Source organism: Zeus faber, assembly GCF_960531495.2.
Source record: "Zeus faber genome assembly, chromosome: 15".
In the NCBI taxonomy this organism is placed as follows: Eukaryota; Metazoa; Chordata; class Actinopteri; order Zeiformes; family Zeidae; genus Zeus; species Zeus faber.
The window spans coordinates 14,199,818-14,219,817 of record NC_137194.1 but is presented as its reverse complement, the minus strand read 5'-3'; the positions used below and the strand labels follow the sequence as shown (position 1 = coordinate 14,219,817).

The following is a 20,000-nucleotide window of genomic DNA, read 5'->3' as shown; positions in this document are numbered from 1 at the left end:
ATATTTGTCTACACGCTTGTGTAAGTGTGTGTGTGTGTGTGTGTGTGTGTGTGTGTGTGTGTGTGTGTGTGTGTGTGTGTGTGTGTGTGTGTGTGTGTGTGTGTGTGTGTGTGTGTGTGTGTGTGTGTGTGTGTGTGTGTGTGTGTGTGTGTGTGTGTGTGTGTGTGTGTGTGTGTGTGTGTGTGTGTGTGTGTGTGTGTGTGTGTTTGTGTGTCTCCAGAGCGCCACTTCCTAGAGAACAGACCTGATGTCGTTGGAAGTCTGGAGCATGATGGGAATGCCATAACTGTAGCGACGCTTGGACGCCTCGCCTGTTGAGCGCGGGCCGCCGTACTTTGCACCACGTCGCGCGGCAGCAGTTCTGTGTCGTCCAAACTGGGTTTTTAAGAGCTGAAACCGTGAAGCCAGAGGTCTGCGCCAACTGTCCTCGGCTTGCGCCAATGCCAACATGCATCACATACAGTGATGCATGACAATAATCAAGGCTCCCCTTCCCTTAGCTTCCTTTGCTTTCCCACCGCTGTGCGGGTTTTCCGCTCTCACTCTCCGCCGTTTGCACTCAGGTATCTGACATCTCTGCGAGTTCAGAATACATTGAACTCAAATGTGCGTCTTTGGCCTTGGTTTGCACGTCCAATTGAATTAGAGAACGGCTGCACACACACGCAAGTGCACATACCTCACTCACACGGGCACACACACACACACACACACACACCAACGTGCGCGCCCACATACTGGCCCAGATCTCTATTAAGTTAAAGAAGAGAGTGGAGTGTCTTCCTCCTTGGCGAGGGCTTTTATGTGATAAGATCTGCTCGGGGTGCTCTCCTATGCAGGATTCCTGAGCACATCAAACAACAGTAAACCACATCACAGAGGCAGGAAGAGCTAGCCTCCATTAGCCAGCCCATAAAGAACATGTGTGTGTGTGTAACAGGAGAGCTAGCCGGCTGCAAACACACGGACAATCGTGCATCGATATGCGGTTCCTCAGCGCACAGCGTTTCCCCTGCGTTTCAGCTCATACGCACGTGACATACAAACATGCATTCGCAACATGGAGCACGATAGCATGCACACAGCCCCGTGCGCGCGCACACACACACACACACACACACACACACACACAAGCTCAGGCTTTTGGCTTTATCGATATCATCTGACTGTGCTCAACATTGTAGTCATTCCAACTTGGTCTCAAATATGGCGCAGCACCCCCTTGTCTTTCGCTCTGTCATGGTCTCTAACACAAACACTCACACACACACACACACACGCGCACACGCACACACACACTGGGGTATTTGCTTGGTAACCTAGTGACATGAAAAAGCAAGAATTCAGGAATCGGCTCACTGGCCAGATGGGAATCATTAGCCTTATTGGTACACAAGTGGTACAGACACGGCCTCTCTCACTCCGCTCCTCATTCCCCTCTTCCATCCCTCCAGCATTTCCTCGCCTCCCTCCATGTCTGCAGAGAGAGACTTCTCCCTTATGAGGTGTGCAGCAACAGAAGGACAGCGAGAGAGCGAGCGAGAGAGAGAGAGAGATTTATTGAGCCAAATTTAGTTTGCCCCCAACTTTTCCCGCAGTGATTTGAAGCAGATCCGTCTCGACGCAAGTCACGTCAGAGGGTGTGAGATGAGGGAACGAGGGGACCGTGAGTAGACCCTGCTCGAAATGGATGCACTCACTCACGGCTCACTCACGGCTCAGCGGTTAGCGCTGTTGTCTGACGGCAATAGGGCTCTGGTTCTGGGTTCTGGTTCTGGTTTCCTCCAAACCTCAGAGACAGGTCAGTTCACACTCCGGCCGTTGCCCTCGCCCGCGCCACCGACTCTCCAGACTCTGCAGCTGGAGTCGGTCCCTGGGTGCCGCGTCGCGGCCGCCCACAAATAGTTAGGATGAGTCGAATGCAAGGTCCAAGTTCCCCCCACGGGGATTGATCCATTTGTTCTTCTTCTTCCTTTTCTACTGGAACTTCCTCACCTCCGGCTGAGCGGAAGTGAGTAACGAATGAAGCTGAGGGGGAATAGTGTCAACGGGCTTAGTCACTGTAAATACAGACAATGACTGTCAACCGAATCTGTCCCACGCATGGAGACTCACTCACACACACACACACACACACACACACTGTACACAACCATCAGTGATGCTGTGGCCATTGCAGTTGACATGACGAAGACCACGCACAGTTCGTCATCACAGGTGCTGATGCCACACACACACAAGGCTGAGACTGAGGGACTGATAGAGGCATACTGGCCAGGGTTATGGCTAAAATGGCCGTTATAGCTCGAAACGGGGTGATGGAAAGAAAGAAAGAAAGAAAGAAAGAAAGAAGGAAGGAAGAGAGTTTGTGTTCAGAAAGGAGTTATTCAGCATGGCAGGGCCTAATTGCTTGCGGCTCCTGTTATGTTTGCTTTGTTTGAGCTTGTCCAGTATAACCAGTCAGAGTGGAGCCTCTGCCAGAGTTCATGATCCGACAGTTACACACACACACACACACACACATACGCACGCACGTACGCACATGCTCACATGCACATGCACACGTACGCATACAGCTGGACCATAGAAATCATTTTGTTGATGGGACTTCATTAACCCGATAGCCAGTACAAACAGTGACTAATAAATCAGATCATCGCTCTCAGAGCACCGCAATACCAACTGTACCACGCACACACATACACACACACACACACACACACACGCACACACACACACACACACACACACACACACACACACACACACACACACACACACACACACACACACACACACACACACACGCACACACACACACACACACACCTGCTCAGAGACACCTAGACACACAAACAAAATGCTTTTAGACGCACATAGAGGCATGAGAACCAACCACCGACCCGCATGCATGTACGTGCACGCCAGCGCAGATATCCGGACGTGTCAGTCAGAGCGCGTTTCGTGCCAGGGTATCCCTCACCCCTAAGCGGCGCGGCCGCCGTGTCTGACTGCACGGCTGCAGATGAAAGACAACAGACATATTTCCCCCTTACCTGTTATAATGTGTTTATCCCAGTGTTCTTACCTGCTTTTGAAGTAAGTGTAGCGTGACCACACAGATGTCAGCTCCGCGCTCACAAACAGCAGCACTCCGCACATCCCAAGGCTCAGAGTGCCTATTTACAACCTGATGAGATTCACATTCATGGAGGTTTCAAAGGGGGGTGGGTGGGGGTATGTAGACTTATGTCTAGTGGGGTTGAAGTGGGAAATCCCCAGTATCCATACACCCCGGATGCCAAAAAATGCACCGTTCAATTTGAAGGTGTATTTATTTTGGAACGGTACAGCATCTGGGTTTTTGCGAGCAACTCCCAGAATCTCTCAGAAATTGGGCGGACGAAGCCAAACAAACATTCGGTACTTTTTATTAAGGAAGAAGAACAGAGGCAGTCAGTTGATATTATGATAGATGACACTTTTAAGACATGATTGACTTTGGTTTGGCGCGCACAAGTGAAGAAGGCCTTCAACCCACCCAAGTATTGACATTGTGACTCTGCAAAACATAAGGAAAAGCATGAACTCCTGATGTAGGTTAGTGGTAGTACATTGTGAGTGTATTTCAGGCTGGCTATGACTCTGCCACCATCGTCATCACTCTGTACTGTAGGTGTGTGTGTGTGTGTGTGTGTGTGTGTGTGTGTGTGTGTGTGTGTGTGTGTGTGTGTGTGTGTGTGTGTGTGTGTGTGTGTGTGTGTGTGTGTGTGTGTGTGTGTGAAAGTTAAGGTATATGTGTGTACAACAATGCTTACATCGTAACAATACTGCACTTATGTGTGTGTGTGTGTGTGTGTGTGTGTGTGTGTTTGTGTGTTTGTGTGTGCCTGTGTGTATGTGGGTGTTTGTGTGTGTGTGTACGTGTGAAAGTTAAGGTATGTGTGTACAACAATGCTTACATCGTAACAATACTGCACTTTTATGTGTGTGTGTGTGTGTGTGTGTGTGTGTGTACATGTGAAAGTTAAGGTATATGTGTGTACAACAATGCTTACCTAGTAACAATACTGCACTTCCGTGTGTGTGTGTGTGTGTGTGTGTGTGTGTGTGTGTGTGTGTGTGTGTGTGTGTGTGTGTGTGTGTGTGTGTGTGTGAGATAGAGTAAGTGTACATGAGGAACTCATTTAGTTAATGGTCTTGGTCTCACCAGCACTGCTCCAACGTCAGCGCTGCGTATTTGTTTCCAAATAACACACAAAGTCAACAAGGCTCATCCGCATCTTAACACAGAACAACACATCGTAAGAGTCTTTACTGCCGAGTGACACCTCACGCGTTACACATATAAACACACACGCACACACACATACACACACATACGCATACACACAGTACTTAGTAACTTTAGCCTGGGAGATGTAAGCTGAAGGCCTTGTTGTAGTTCATGTGGTGTAATGTGCTGAAGGAACTGTGTGTGTGTGTGTGTGTGTGTGTGTGTGTGTGTGTGTGTGTGTGTGTGTGTGTGTGTGTGTGTGTGTGTGTGTGTGTGTGTGTGTGTGTGTGTGTGTGTGTGTGTGTGTGGTTTTTTTTTTGGGTTATCTCTGGGAGGATCTGGGAGCCTGTCAGCAGCATCTGAATGCACACTACCACTGGTTCCTTTATTAAAAACCACACACACACACACACACACACACACACACACAGGAATCAGCACAGCTGTGTGGGACGGTCAGCAAAGCACTAAGTGGAAAGTAACAAAGTAGGAATCATTTACTGTAACTGTACTTAAGTACATTTTCAATTATCTGTACTTGAGCTTATTCAGTTTTAAATTTTACTTCACAGTGGCTTAGTGGTTAGCAGTGGTTGGCCTGACAGCTAGAAGGTCCTGGGTTCGAATCCCAACCTGCCCAGGTCCTTTTTGTGAGGAGTTTGCATGTTCTCCCTGTGTTTGCGTGCGTTTCCTCAGGCTGCTCCCGTTTCCTCCCACCACCAAAATCATGTGAGGGGTTAATACTCCTGCTGGTGCCCCTGAGCAAGGCACCGGCAGGGGAGCTGGAGTTGGTCCCCGGGCGCTGCACTGCGGCTGCCCACTGCTCCTCGGTGGAGGATGGGTCAAATACAGAGGACACATTTTGTTGTATCCTACTTGTACAATGACAATAAAGAGATATCCTATTTGACAAGAAAATAATTACTTTTTAATCAACCGAAATTCGAAAACAAGATTGCATTATTTTAGTTTTTGGGTTAGTTTATATTTATGACACAGTAATAACATCTCAACTACATTTCTACACAGTGCCGTGATTTCAGTTAGTTAGCTTATTAGTATTTTGTTATTTTCTTTTTCAGGATTCATATTTTATGACACCACCGACTGCATACTGTATTTATTGTAAATTGTAATCAGGATCTGCACAAACTCTCCTCGACTGAAGAAAAAGTACAGTGGCACTTTTTACCGTATTAAAGGCTCTGTCAGGGCATCAAGTACTTTTACTTCTAATATTTTAAGTGCAATTAAGAGCAAGTATCTATGTACTTTTACTGAAGTAGAAATGGGAATGTGGTACTTTTTATTAATTTTAAATCTGGGTATTTGTACTTTTTATATGTACAAGGTTCTGAGTACTTCCATCTGGGTCTGTCTGTGTCACTGGTGTGTCTTTGTCTGTTTTGTGAATATAAATGCGTGTGTGTGTGTGTGGGTGTGTGTGTGTGTGTATGTGTGTGTGTGTGTGTGCGTGTGTGTGTGTGTGTGTTTGGCTTTGTTGTATATGACATTTAGTTGAACTGAGGACTGGCACGGCGAGGCAAAACACAACAAGGCCAAAGAGCAGGATGCAATCATTCCAAAATGGTAAAAGGCGTTGCATTATCCTTTTAGTTGAAATAACTAGTATACTCTACCTTTAGGCCTGGACATGATTACAAGGCCAGTATTTTTTTGCTGTGTCATGTACGTGTGTGTGTGTGTGTTTGTGTGTGTGTGTGTGTGTGTACGTGCGTGTGCGTCTGCGCGCGCGTCTGTGTGTGTGCACAGGGGGCCCACAACTTCGTCAGGATAAACTCAGAAAATGTACGCATGCAGACACTCTGCAATGCCTCATGTGTCATTTATAAAAACAGTGAACGTTCTTTCACATTCCTGGCGACTATTAAGTCCCAGTGCAGGAATGTCTCTATACAGAACTCTGCGTATACACAGATAAAGCCCAATTCACCAGGGGCATGATCTGTCTGCGCTGGCTTCTACATACAAATTACCGAGATTACAGAGCAGTGTGTGTGTATGTGTGTGTGTGTGTGTGTGTGTGTGTGCGTGTGCGTTTGCATGTGTGCATGTATGTCCCTGTCTATGCGTCCATGTCTACACACAAAGGTCTCGGAGTCATGATTACAGGTGTGACTCTATGTGTGTGTGTGTGTGTGTGTGTCCTCCTCCGTTTGCGTAATTCTTGTATTGCTGTTTGTATTGACAGCAAAATAATAGTGAGGATTTTTTTTTTTTTATCAGAAGACCAGGGTAGTAATCATGTCAGGCTTTGATCCCCTGATCCTCACTGATCTCCCTGGATATCCAGGCAACCTGTCCAGACCCGGCCTAGACGGCCCTAATCAGCACCCTCCGTCCTGTGTGTGTGTGTGTGTGTGTGTTTGTGTGTGTGCGTGTGCGTGTGCGTGTGCGTGTGCGTGTGTGTGTGCTCATCCTTATCTCATCCCTGTGGTATCAAGTGTGAGAGTGTTTCCAAGTTCAACATAAATATATGAAAACAATTAAAAAATAAAATGAAGCATGCGCAGCATTCATCGACATAAAGCATGTCAATTATGAATATGATCTTTTGGAGATATGTCAAAAATATTTGACAAAACTTTGACATGAACACAGTTTTTTAATGCAATTGGTTTTATCAAAACATTTACCAGAGTTTTGAATCACATGATTCAGTGAGCGTGTGTGTGTGTGTGTGTGTGTGTGTGTGTGTGTGTGTGTGTGTGTGTGTGTGTCTGCTTTGCTTGTATGTGTGCGTGCATGTCTATGTATGTATTCATTAGTAAGATCACCTGAGATCTTTGAGTTTGTAGTTTTATACTATGTGTGTGACATTGTGTGCACAGAAAATGAAGTATGCAATATCCTCACTCTGCTCTTCAATATGAGTTAGTGTCAGTATCCTATTAATAGAACAGTGTATCATGGCAGAAGTGAAAGACGTTATTGTCCTCCACCAGTAAGATGTTTAATACGGTTTAAGCCGGAGGAGGTCAGGATGTGCGCTATAAAAGTCCGAAACGAGCTGGGGTTCTGCCGGTGGAAAAACTCACAATATATTGTGGGTGTTGTAGTTTGTTTAGTGTCCAGTATTTATAAAAGTGGGGCTCCAGCGTTCATCTGGTGGAAATAATTTTGATTGGCTGATGGAGTGTGGGGTGAACGTCAGTGTGACCTTGCACGTCCTCTGCGCACTGACGGGAAATCGACTCGTCCAAGTTCCAACGAAAGCTATAATTCCCGGCGCGATACGAGCCAAAGAAGCTTATACACATATTACACACTCACTTGCGCAGAGGCACACGCAAAGCAAAACCCTGACTCTACCATAGAAAACCACATTAATTGGGTTGTGTAATTGTCTGGCAAAGCATTGTGGGAAACAGCCCATACAGAGCTGTCCCTTCACCTCAAATAGCTTTTTAAACATGGACTCCTGTCGCCATGACAATGCTGTCCAGGAAAAGTACTGAATGTGTGTGTTTGTTTGCAGGCCCGTCGGGGTTTTAGATGTGTATTTTTACATAAGTGTCCAAGTCGCTGGCGGTTGTTCATATGTGTACGCACACACACATGTGACGTCTGTGCTTGCATTCATGTGTGTGTGTGTGTGTGTGTGTGTGTGTGTGTGTGTGTGTGTGTGTGCGTGCGCGTGCGCGTGCGTGTGTGCGTGCGTCCACCGCTCCTCTAAGGGAAGTGAATGTGGCAGCCTCCCATTCCACCGCATGTCGGCTGTGGTTCGACTGTGGTCCACCGCCAGGCCTACATTTGGAACACAGAGAAAATACACCAGGGGTACTAGAGCTCGCACTGCTTTTCTGGACCAGTCTTTCATCAGACTCTGTGTGTATGTCTGTGTGTGTGTGTGTGTGTGTGTGTGTGTGTGTGTGTGTGTGTGTGTGTGTGTGTGTGTGTGTGTGTGTGTGTGTGTGTGTGTGTGTGTGTGTGTTTTAGCGAGCAGACCACTATGCTGTACTCTCTGCCCCCGATATTTTAAGGCTCTCTGGCCCTGTGTCATGAGTGTGTGCTGTATTTCCAGGCTTCAGTTCGAAGAGGAGAGAGAGAGAGAGAGAGAGAGAGAGAGAGAGAGAGAGAGAGAGAGAGAGGAAAGCAAGGCGGGTAATTGAAGGGTTCAGGGTAATACTTAGGCCAAGGATGGCTGTTTCAACGTGTTTGCATAACCTCCCTGAACTTAATATTTAACCCCACTCCGGAGTGAGTACAGGGCAGCTCCGAGCCAAATAGAGAGAATAATAGAGTGAGACATGATGATAGAGATCTACCCGGCCCCGGACAGAGGTGATGCCATTCTCTCCTGCGGTGAAGTGGCTCCTCTCTTTGATTAGCCAAGGAGGAGGACAGCAGGGGGAATGGAATGAGGATGGAGAAATAGATAGAGAGAGAGAGGGCAGATGGCGATGTTGTCACAGATCCCTTTAATGCTCTCCGTTGGACGGAGGGTTACGTTGATATTATGGAACTTACAAGGCACCATGGATGACTTCCATTTGCCATGACGGCATGCAGAGCGTGTCTGCCTGGTATTTACAGTTTACGTTACTGACAATGTATCTGAGTCGAGGAAGAGCGAGGACGGAGGACAGTCGAGATGTATTGTCGGGATGTTTTTTTGGGAAATTCGCTTTCAGAGGAAGTTAAACATTAAAGAATGGAATGTTGAAATAAATAGAGGAAAGAAAGAGCAAGAGTGCACTGGATGTACAAAATGGCTCAGACCAAATGAGAGTAAATGAAAATGTTTTTGTTTTTTTTATAGCATTATTATTTAATATATTCTTGTATCACTCACTGTACCATGTACGTGCAGTACACTTGTTTTTTATATAATCTAATCCAAGGGATCTAGGACCTAGAGCCTTTGAATTTAGGCTCGTACAGTATGTTAAAGCCCGGACGCTGAGTAAAATAATCTAGATTCCACTGGATGAGCCCGCCTAATTTTGATGAAACTTCTAAGGGACCAAAGTAAATCAGCCTCTGTGCCTTTTGTCTCCTACTGTGTTCGCCTTCTGACACTAAGAGACAGGGAGGTGGTCCGAGGTCCGGCCTCTGGTTGCTGCAGAGACGGAGGGGAGGGAGACATAATTCATCTCCGTGTTTACACAGAGGCCTTAGAGCGCTATCTTAACACTCAGCGTGTGTGTGTGTGTGTGTGTGTGTGTGTGTGTCTGTGTGTGTGTGTGTGTGTGTGTGTGTGTGTGTGTGTGCCTGCGTGCGTGTGTGTGTGTGCGCAGGAGGACATGCATGTTTTTATAATAGTGGGACTAGAGCAGTCAGGCTTATGCCATAACCCTTACCTCTTTTGGATGAAACAGGCCAGCTGCTGCTGTATGTGCGTTATAAGTTGCTCTTTCAGGGGAGTTTTTGTGCATTTACGCGTGTGTGTGTGTCTGTGTGTGTCTGTGTGTGCGTATGCATGTGTGTCTGTGCATATGTTGTTCAAAATGACAAAATAGACGAGTACCCACCAGCATTACTAGCACATGCGTATTGACAGGACACATTTAGGCATTTAATGCTGTTTTTTAAAGCATTTCCAATATTGGATCTGCATCTTTCTGCTGTTTTAAGTCTATATAATAATAACAAAGCATATTTTTAAAAGATTTTCTCATTGACTATAAACCACCTATACCTGTGTGTGTGTGTGTGTGTGTGTGTGTGTGTGTGTGTGTGTGTGTGTGTGTGTGTGTGTGTGTGTGTGTGTGTGTGTGGGTGCGTGTGCGTGTGTGTGTGTGTGTGGTACAGTAAGCCCCCTGTCTTGCTTCCTGTGCCTCGGGGGGACCCTGTCAGTCAGCTAAGTGACGATGAAGCCGAAGAACAAACCTCCCTTCAACAGAACGGAAAAGCCGCTCGAATCCTGTCAAAGACCCCCATCCCCCCAAACCCCACCGAGGTTCCGATCCGAGCTCTCCCCACCGTCTGAGGGGACGGCCGTGGAGGCGGCCCTTGAAACCGGATGATCGCGGAGATTGGCGGAGGAGCTGATTCACCTCCTAATATGCTATATTTTTCCCTCTCCCAACCCGACCAAGGCTACATGTGGGAATGTATCCGGTCACACAAGTGTCCATGGGCTCCAGGCGCACATGGCCGATACGAAGTGACTCTCAAGGTTATCCAAATGGGAAAAATCTGCCGGTGACATCACCGCGATCGCTGACATCCCGCTAGGCCTGCTTTGTTTATTTACCTTGTCCTACAACAACAGCCGTTCTTCCTGCCCCCTCGCTGATCCTCCAACAGGTGATGCAACAGGGAAGTGAAAGGGGGGCGGGGTGTGGGTTCAGGGTTGGGGATGGGCTCCACTTCCGTCAAAGGAGCGCCGGGCGAGGAGGGGACGGCGGAAGAGAGGACGTGTTTGGATGTCGCCGCCGCCGCCGCCGCCGCCGCCGCGTCTCCAGATGGTTGTTTTGACTGGAAGGTGGCGGTTCGAGAATGTGGCCAGAAAAGTGTCCGTTCCGCCGCTCCCTTCTCGGTCGTCCTTGCTTTGGTCCGCATGGCCCTCCGTCCCTGTCTCCTTCCCATTCTCTCCTTTTCCATCCCTCTCTCTTTCTCTCTCTCTCTCTCTCTCTCCCGGCATAAGAATGCAGCTCCAACCGTCTGGCCCTGCTCATCTGTGGGAGCAGGCAGCCATCTCTCCTCATCCCTGCTCCCACTCTAAACATTTGGCTACTTTTGGCAGATTTGTTGATTTTCGTCCCTTCATATTTTTCCCCCTTGTTTCTGTAAAACTGATACATACTCTTTCAATTAGACACCCCACCAGACCCCCCCCCCCCCCCCCACCACCACCACCACCACCACCACCCCCCCCCTTCCCTTCCCGACTGGTCGCAGAGCTGGTGTGGGAGTGAAGGGTTAGTGGAGTAAGTGGGGTGTATATTTTATTAGCGGAGTGAAAACACACAAGTGGGTCCTGGTGCCGGTGCTGGGTGAGCCATCTGCTGTCAGGGCCCTTTTTTTTTTTTTTTTTTTTTTTTAATTGTATTTTATTTTTTTTTCCAAGGGGAAGCATGTTCGCATTTCACCTCACGTTTAGCGTACCTCACGTTTAACCCGCTCCTGCTCCTGCGGGACACAGGAATGGGCGCGGGTTTTTTTTTTTTGTGAGTTGGTTCCGTTCAGGGGTCGGTGTCAGCGTGCACAAGTTGAGGGGGCAGACATCAAGGTCAGGGCGAGCGTGCGGAGTCCTCGGCGGTGCGTTTCCAAACAAGTCGGCCGTGCTCCTCGAGAAGCTTTACGCGCGTCGGGCGGCGTGTGGTAGCGGCCGTGACTGAAGTCTGAACTGAATGGAGAGTTTGATATGTGGTGGGATTTGGCTCGTGGGTTAAGGGATGCAAAGATTCAGGGTAAGGAGGGCATAACTCAGTGGCAGCTCAACACATAACCACAAGTTGGTCGGTATTCGGGTGTGACGCCGAGATTTACCTTCTTGGGCGGCTTTATCGCGAGCGCCGAACGAAGCGCGGGGCCCGGGCGCGTGTTTTATGTTGGGGATGGACGTTTTCCCCTCCCTCCTTCGCTGTAAATAACACGGTGCGCTTCGAGACCATAACTAATGTGTCAGTCGGACATGCCCCATTCTCATGTCCTCTGCTTGCTCTCGCCACAGGGCTCCACTCAAGCGCTCCTTTGCCAAAGGGGAGGGGGGCCCCCGGACCGTACCGCACCTCTGCACACCCACCGATCCAGGAATGGTCATAAAATGTCCGTGGAATGTTCCTTGAGAGTCGGACAGTTAAGTGGTGCGGAGGCATGATCACAAACTAGGACTCGTAATGGATGTTCTGGGAACCAATATTATGAGGCTCCCCATGTTCATCCTCATGCCATACATCATGAGGGCATATGACCATGAGGGAACACATGTGGAAAATGATAGCTAAACACTTTGGTCCGAGCACACACACACACACACACACAACACACACACGCGCACTTAAAGGCATACACAAAGCATGTACAGACGAAAAGGCACCAACACACGCACACACAAATCTCTCTGATAAACACGATCCTACACATTATTTACAGTCAAGTGTAAATACTCACAAACTCATGGTAAAACACACTGAAAAATGCATCAATGTAAACACATAAACACAGGTACACACACACACACACACACACACACACACAGCAGTCTAGAGCAGCCAGTATTGATGGTTCCCCTGGGCAACACACGGACGCATCTGTTTCTGTCCTGCGGACTCTCCAAACTCATAATTTCAAGTAAGTCATAACACAAATTATAAACACATATCCCTCAACCGTGACGCCTAGGAATAACAACATGGAGTGCACTGAGCTGATTTAAGGCGGGCTGGGACTCCTAAATCTTTACCTTTCTCTTCCCCCCCTTCGCCTCCGCGCCCCAGCCGCTTTGGTGCAGGTGACGGTCACTCTTGTCAAACAAAAAAATGTTTTGATCCTCTATTACTGTTATCTCTTGCCATCTTCCCCTCCCTGACACCCCACCCCCCCTTTCTTTTTTCTCTCTTTCTTCCTGGGCCAAAACGCTTCCCCCTCAAACCTCGAGCGGTGGACGTGCAAATTTAAGTACATTCCATATGAATAGGTGCGCATACATGTTTGCTCTTGACCCTTGACCCCCCCGCCCCACCAAGATGTCTTCATCAAAGTCTTCTCCGCTGATTTGTCAGCCCATCATGGGGAATCATCGCACTCCCTCCCTGTACTTTAGCTCACTCTTCTCCTTCCACGACTCTCCTGCGCTGCTTCTCCTCCAGAGCGGGGTGGCTCTCATCTCGTGACCCCTCTTTACTCTCTTGCCCCTCCGTTGTACCCCCCCACCCACCCACCCCCACCCCCGCCCCCCCCCCGCGCCCTCTTTCCTCTCATCTCACGGTCATGTACTTTCGCCATCCATCTCCCGCCTCCGGAGCTCCCAATGTCTCAATCTGTCCCGGGGACCATGGAGGCTCAATTGGAATCACATGCTGCAGTGAAGTCGAGAATTTCACCCCTTATAAATAAGACGTCAGTCCGCCCCGTGCCCCGCTACCGAGAGCCTCACTCCTCCCTTCGCAAATCTGGGTCACGGCTATGACGTGTGAGATGCGCGCTTCAAATTTCTACAGCCGTGCTTAGTCTCTTATGCTAAATACTTGCAGCCTTATTTATACACAAAGCAGGCTTTTGCTAAGATTTATGATAAGTGGAATTCAAGAAGGGCAATATATACCGCGTTCCAATTTATTCTGCAAATTGGATTTAAGTGTCATAAACATTTAATTTTTTGTTTTTCAATTAAACCCATGGATGGTATTGCGTCTCAGGGCTCTTTGGATCACTGAAATCGATCTCAGACACCTGTGATAATTAGTTTGCCAGGTGAGCCCCATTAAAGGAAAACTACTTAAGAAGGATGTTCCAAATTGGTAAGCAGGCCACGAGTTTCAAGCAATATGGGAAAGAAACAGGATCTCTCTGCTGCCGAAAAGCGTCAAATAGTGCAATGCCTTGGACAAGGTATGAAAACATAAGATATTTAACGAAAGCCTAAGCGTGATCATCGTACTATGAAGAGATTTGTGGCTGATTCAGAGCAAAGACGAGTTGCTGCAGATAAACGCATAATGAGGAAGGTTCATGCCAGACAAATTCATGGGATTAAGAGAGTTTGCTGCTAAAATGCCATTACAAAGCAGCAAACAGGTATTTGAAGCTGCTGGTGCCTCTGGAGTCTAGGAACCTTAAGGTGTAGGGTCCTCCAGAGGCTTGCAGTTGTGCATTAACCTACTATTGGGCCCCCCCTAACCAATGCTCACAAGCAGAAAGGGTTGTAGTGGGCCCCAAAATACATGAAGACTCATTTTCAAACAGTCTTGTTTACTGATGAGTGCGGTGCAACCCTGGATGGTCCAGATGGATGCAGTAGTGGATGGTTGGTGGGTGGCCACCATGTCCCAACAAGGCTGCGACGTCAGCAAGGAGGTGGCAAAGTCATGTTTTGGGCTGGAATCATGGGGACAGAGCTGGGAGGCCCCTTTAGGGTCCCTGAAGGTGTGAAAATGATCTCGGCAAAGTATATAGAGTTTCTGACTGACCACGTTCTTCCATGGTACAAAAAGAAGAACCGTGCCTTCCGTAGCAAAATCATCTTCATGCGTGACAGTGCACCATCTCATGCAGCAAAGAATACCTCTGTGTCATTGGCTGCTATGGGCATAAAATGAGAGAAACTCCTGGTGTGGCCCCCATCCTCCCCTGACCTCAGCCCTATTGAGAACCTTTGGAGCATCCTCCAGCAAAAGATCTATGAAGGTGGGAGGCAGTTGGCATCAAAACAGCAGCTCTGGGAGGCTATTCTGACATCCTGCAAAGAAATTCAAGCAGAAACTCTCCAAAAACTCACAAGTTCAATGGGTTCAAACATAGGACCCCTTCAAAGAAGTGGACCTATGTTTGAGATGTTGATGAGATGAGATGTTGATCCTCTGTTAAGATGTTTGATTGAGCTTTTGATTTCAGTAAATATGACCTCCTAATGCTGCAAATTCAACAAATGACCATTTTCAGTTCTTTACAACTTGTTTTGAAACTCTGTTGTGCATAATAATTTGGAACAGTGCATTTTGAGTTTTTTATTTTCAAAATAAATACTGTTATCATTGGGAGGTTTGTTCAATTACATTCGAATTATACCCTATTAAGGAAAATCAGAGAAAAATATTATTTGCATAATCATTTGGAACGCGGTGTATATATTTTATATATTTTCATCGGGGTGCTTTCTCATGCAGGGGCTTTTATGATGACTTATCACAAGTTTTTAATGACACGAAAATAAAATGCATTGTCACTCTTTGAATCTGGCAGGAAATGAAGATAACCCTTTGTTTGTACAAGAGACGCCAGCTCCTGAGCCAAGCAGGCAGACGGGAGTAAAGAGGGGAGGAAAGAGGGGAGGAGAGCGAGGTTCAGTGGCAGGGGGATACATGCTTTTGACTTTGTATTGTGTGTGTGTGTGTGTGTGTGTGTGTGTGTGTGTGTGTGTGGTGTGTGGGTGTGTGTGTCCGTTGCTTCTGTCTGATGGATGAACCCATTTTCATGGATTGATTTACGTTGCTAGTCTGCCCTACATCTAAGGCTAAACAGCCACTCAAATTAGATGTGATTAAATACTCCTGTGTGATTCAGGTCCAAAGACTGTTTGTAATTTTGATCAGAGCGGAAACCACACTGAGACACGCACACGCACACACGCGCGCACCCACGCACCCACGCACGCACGCACACACACACACACACACAGGCGCGCACACACACACATTAACTGATTAAGGATGTGGGAAAACTTTACAGGCTGGCTAATCACAACTCTGGCCCTTTTAGGGTTTTAGGAAGACATTTCTCAGCTCAGCACTTTGAGTCGTCCAACCTCCTCGCTCAGGGGGCACACACGGGGAGGCTTCACAAAATTAGACACGGCACTCTAATCACCCGTGTTAATCAGGACACTGGAAATGCTTTTGGAAATGTACTGAAGCACGGCAGCCATTTTGGCTGCGTTCACACTGCAGGCCAAAGTGGCCCGAATCAGATTATAAAATTTTTTTTGCGCATATGTGACTCATCCGTTTTATTCATGACAGTGTGAACAGCACAAATCACATGGAATCTGATCTTTCCAATTCGGAATTGGGCCACTTTCATATGTGGTCCTAAATTGGATACAGGTCTGATTTTTTGCAATGCGACCTCAGTCTGAACTGTCAAATCGAAATTCATACGACTTCTACATCACTCCAGAGCTTTTTATTGTCACGGACTAGGGGTGTGTGTGTGTGTGTGTGTGTGTCCTCTGAGGGAGCGATCGATGCGCAATTTGCGCACATTTGAGTTTTTATTTTAGATGTATTTTATTTTACCGGATTTCCTTTATTGAACGAAACAAGAAAAGCACCGTGCCCCTGTCTGGATCGAAAGATTTCATCCGCGAGCCTGAGCCGAGGTACGCGGTCCCAGACCGCCTGACGACCACCGCCGGCCGCACGCGGGTCAGTTCAGACCCCTTCACGCTCCAATCTCATATCGGCCACCTTTAAAAAATAACGTGAACAGCCGAAAAAAAAAAAAAAAAATTGGATCTGAGCAATGAATCCGAAGTTGAGCAACCGGACAGAGCTTGGGTATCTGACTGGAACGCGCAGCGTAAAAACGTCTCACACTCTGAAAGTATTAAAATGCCCCCAGAACACGTCCAACATTAAACCTGTTCAACGTCACGTCGCCGGAGAGTGAGGCGACGGAAGGTTGCTTGTTCTCCACTTTGCTCTCAAAAGGAGGGGGAATTAAACACAACACAGAGGAGAACAACCATGGGGAGGGAAAAAACATACATGCTGGCATACTATTTAGTTTGCCAAATGAGTCGTCTTTAGGATGTCCAATACCATGGTATGCAACAGAAACATGCCTTTTGGCGGGGACAGCCGACTTCACGTAGAACACATTGCTCGCTCCGTGTCCAAGACGAACACCAGTTGCATCCAAACCAATTGACTTCCAGCGCAAAAAATCAACTTAAAAATAGTTGTGAATGAATGGATTGATTAATACACAAACTGTTACTCTACTCTACTGAAACCCTGGTTCAAACCCGCCCAGTTCGGCATTGTGCCCTTTAGCAAGGCACCGCATGTGTACTCTGAGCGGGCGCACCGTTTGGTAGCTGACTCGGACGGTGGACGGCATCCAGCGGAGGCAAGTTTTGACGCGTGGGAGTGGAGCTTGAGTGCCAGGTTTCCTTTATTAGAAATCTCAGAGGTGGTCAGGAAGAGAAGGCTCTCTTGTTTGGCCTCTGCAGATGGTTTAACAGATAAGATAAACCTTCCCTTTAAGATTGAACCTGAGCAAGGGTTGGCGCCCCTGACCTTTGAACCCCTTTCATTCCTCCCACCAAATTGGACCGGCACTTAAAGCATGGAGCAGACCTTTTCCAAGTATGCTAACAATGTATCCTCCTCATTTTTACTGCAAAAATGCATAATTCACTCTTATAGCTTTTTGCCTGTAATTATTCTCTGTGTGTACTTATGGCGAGCCAGTGACCTGGATAGAGAAATATTCATAAAGTCATGTTGCGTGCACTTCATCTTGAAGGAGATGAGGGAAGACTATGAGACTACTGGGGCTGGTCCTGGCTCTGCAATGTACAGGTCTGGTGCTCTCACGTTAAGATGGCCGCCGTGCTTATTGAGTAAGGCTGTTAATCTGACCCACTGTTTATGAAAAGGCGCACATGGCACCGCATTCCATCGCCTTATACGACTCTCGGTAGCACGCTTCTTTTCTTTTCAAGCGAGCCTCCGATAGCGTATTTGGACGAGGATTCCCACAGCACCAAACCATAATTCAATATTCATCATGGGGTTTGTTTTTTGGCCTACAGCCGTGCTGTACTATTACACCGCATTAGTCTGGGGCTCAGTGCTTTTGCCTCAATGCTTCTGACCAGTGGATAATCCCTGCAGAGAATTTTCTTTGGGAAAAGTTGTCGCTGTCAAGATCCACTCCACTTCCCATTTAATAATGTAGATGGCCAGGTCATTCAGAAAAAAAACTACACACTGTACTACAATGTACTATAATGCAATTGCTCTGGTACAGGTCCAATATATACTGTGGGTGTGTGTGTGTGTGTGTGTGTGTGTGTGTGTGTGTGTGTGTGTGTGTGTGTGTGTGTGTGTGTGTGTGTCTCTGTGCGTGTGTGTGTTCCTATTATCGTGAGCGTTAAAAGGAATAACAGTGGAGGTGTGGGGAGATGAGTGTCACACCAGCCCATTGCTGTGATTAATGGTGTGATTAGGTGCTCCAATCCATGTCAGCACACACGCATTCTGCATGCTCGCTCGCTCGCTCTCTCTCTTTCTCTCTCTCTCTCACACACACACACACACACACACACACACACACACACACACACACACACACACACACACACATATACTCCACACAGACAGTGAAACATACACTGGAATACATACGCACAAGTCCAATTACATGAATGGACTTACAGATACAGACAGTAAGCACACACGCACACACACGCGCACACACACACACACACACACACACACACACACACACACACTCACACGGGCCCATTAATGGCCCTGAATGGGAGAATCCTGAATCCAGATGCGGTGCTCAGATAATTGTACTAAAAACACTGAATGTGGAGTTTCAGTCCAGCAAGACTATTCTGAATTTGGTTTGTTTATTTTTGCAATGGAGTTATTTTTGTAGGGACTTAAATCACGGAATGAAAACACTCCAATGTAGGTCAATTTTCAATTCCGTTCCGAGTCTACTTCACATAAACCTTCCCTCCTCCTACACCCCTCTCTTATCCTTATTTTCCTTCACCGACTTGTTCGCCGCTCCCTTACATGCCATGAACACCACAATTTACTGTTACGTGTACTTTCATTGACCTCCTCTTCTCAAATGAAATTTGGTTTTGGAATGGGGCTGTGTTATGTTTATCCAACTAAAAATACATTACGTGTCTGTGTACACACTACTTGGACAGGTGGAGTCTGCTATGAAATTGACATTTTATTACATAGAAACAAAGTGTCATAGAGCTGCTTTATTTCCAATGATTATGTGTGTGTGTGTGTGTGTGTGTGTGTGTGTGTGTGTGTGTGTGTGTGTGTGTGTGTGTGTGTGTGTGTGTGTATGTGTATGTGTGTGTGTGTGTGTGTGTGCGCGTGCTTTGAGGGCCCTGGTCAATGGATGGATGATATTTACCGTAGATAGATAGATAGATAGATAGATAGATATAGACATCTAAAGTATTTAAATGATATTCAGCCGCATAAGGAAAAAATATAGAACAAATTAGTTAAATAACAAGATGTAATAGTGAGGTTGCGTTTGTTATGGAAACTGTGGGAATGTTTTTCGTCGGTGTGCACGTGTTTAAACAGTTGGTGGATAAATTGCGTGTGTTTGTCACAACATATTTATGACATCCTGGTGCATGACGAGGACAGTAATCACCCCTCTGCCGCACGCACTTAAACACACGCACGTGCACGGACGCGCACGCGCGCACACACACACACACACACACACACACACACACTTCTGTTCTGCCTAATTACACAACCCTAATTGCGAGTGTACGTGTGTGTTAGATTGTGGTGTTTTGACACTGTTTGTGTAATGCACTTTGGAGGTGTGTACGCACCTGTGTGTAACTCATTTTGTACATTGCCCGCGCACACACACACAGACAGACACTCACACACACAAACACACGCATGCACACATACAAATATGCACGGTGTGGTAATCAGAGTTGACAGCAGAAAGATGTCATGCCCCCACCCACCAGCCCTCTCCATTAGGCTCTATTACTCTGTGACTGGCCTGTGAGTCACAATGAGGAACCGCTATTACAGCACTTACCAGACCACTTCAAAGATGTTGGTTTTTTTTTTGTCTTCTGTCTGTGTTTGTGGCATGACGGGGGGGCGGGGGTGCTCTGTATGTGTGGCATGTTTGGATATACACATAAGTGCCCACGCCTCCAGATGTGGGTGCGCTGTTCGTCTCGCAGCCGTGTCCTATCCACCTCTCTGTCTTTGTCATAGTGCAGTGATTCTCAACATTTTTCCCATCAAGGGACCCTCAATTTAAAATGCATCAAGGCACATTT

At 47.2% G+C, this 20,000-nt stretch overlaps 1 protein-coding gene across 1 annotated transcript in view; it reads left to right on the top strand.

The window, feature by feature from the left end:
• The window catches only part of LOC307241186 (ERC protein 2-like), a gene marked incomplete at its 5' end in the record, with an annotated part of 125,583 nt that overhangs the window by 93,702 nt on the left and 11,881 nt on the right, over window positions 1–20,000 (top strand). The window lies entirely within an intron of this gene.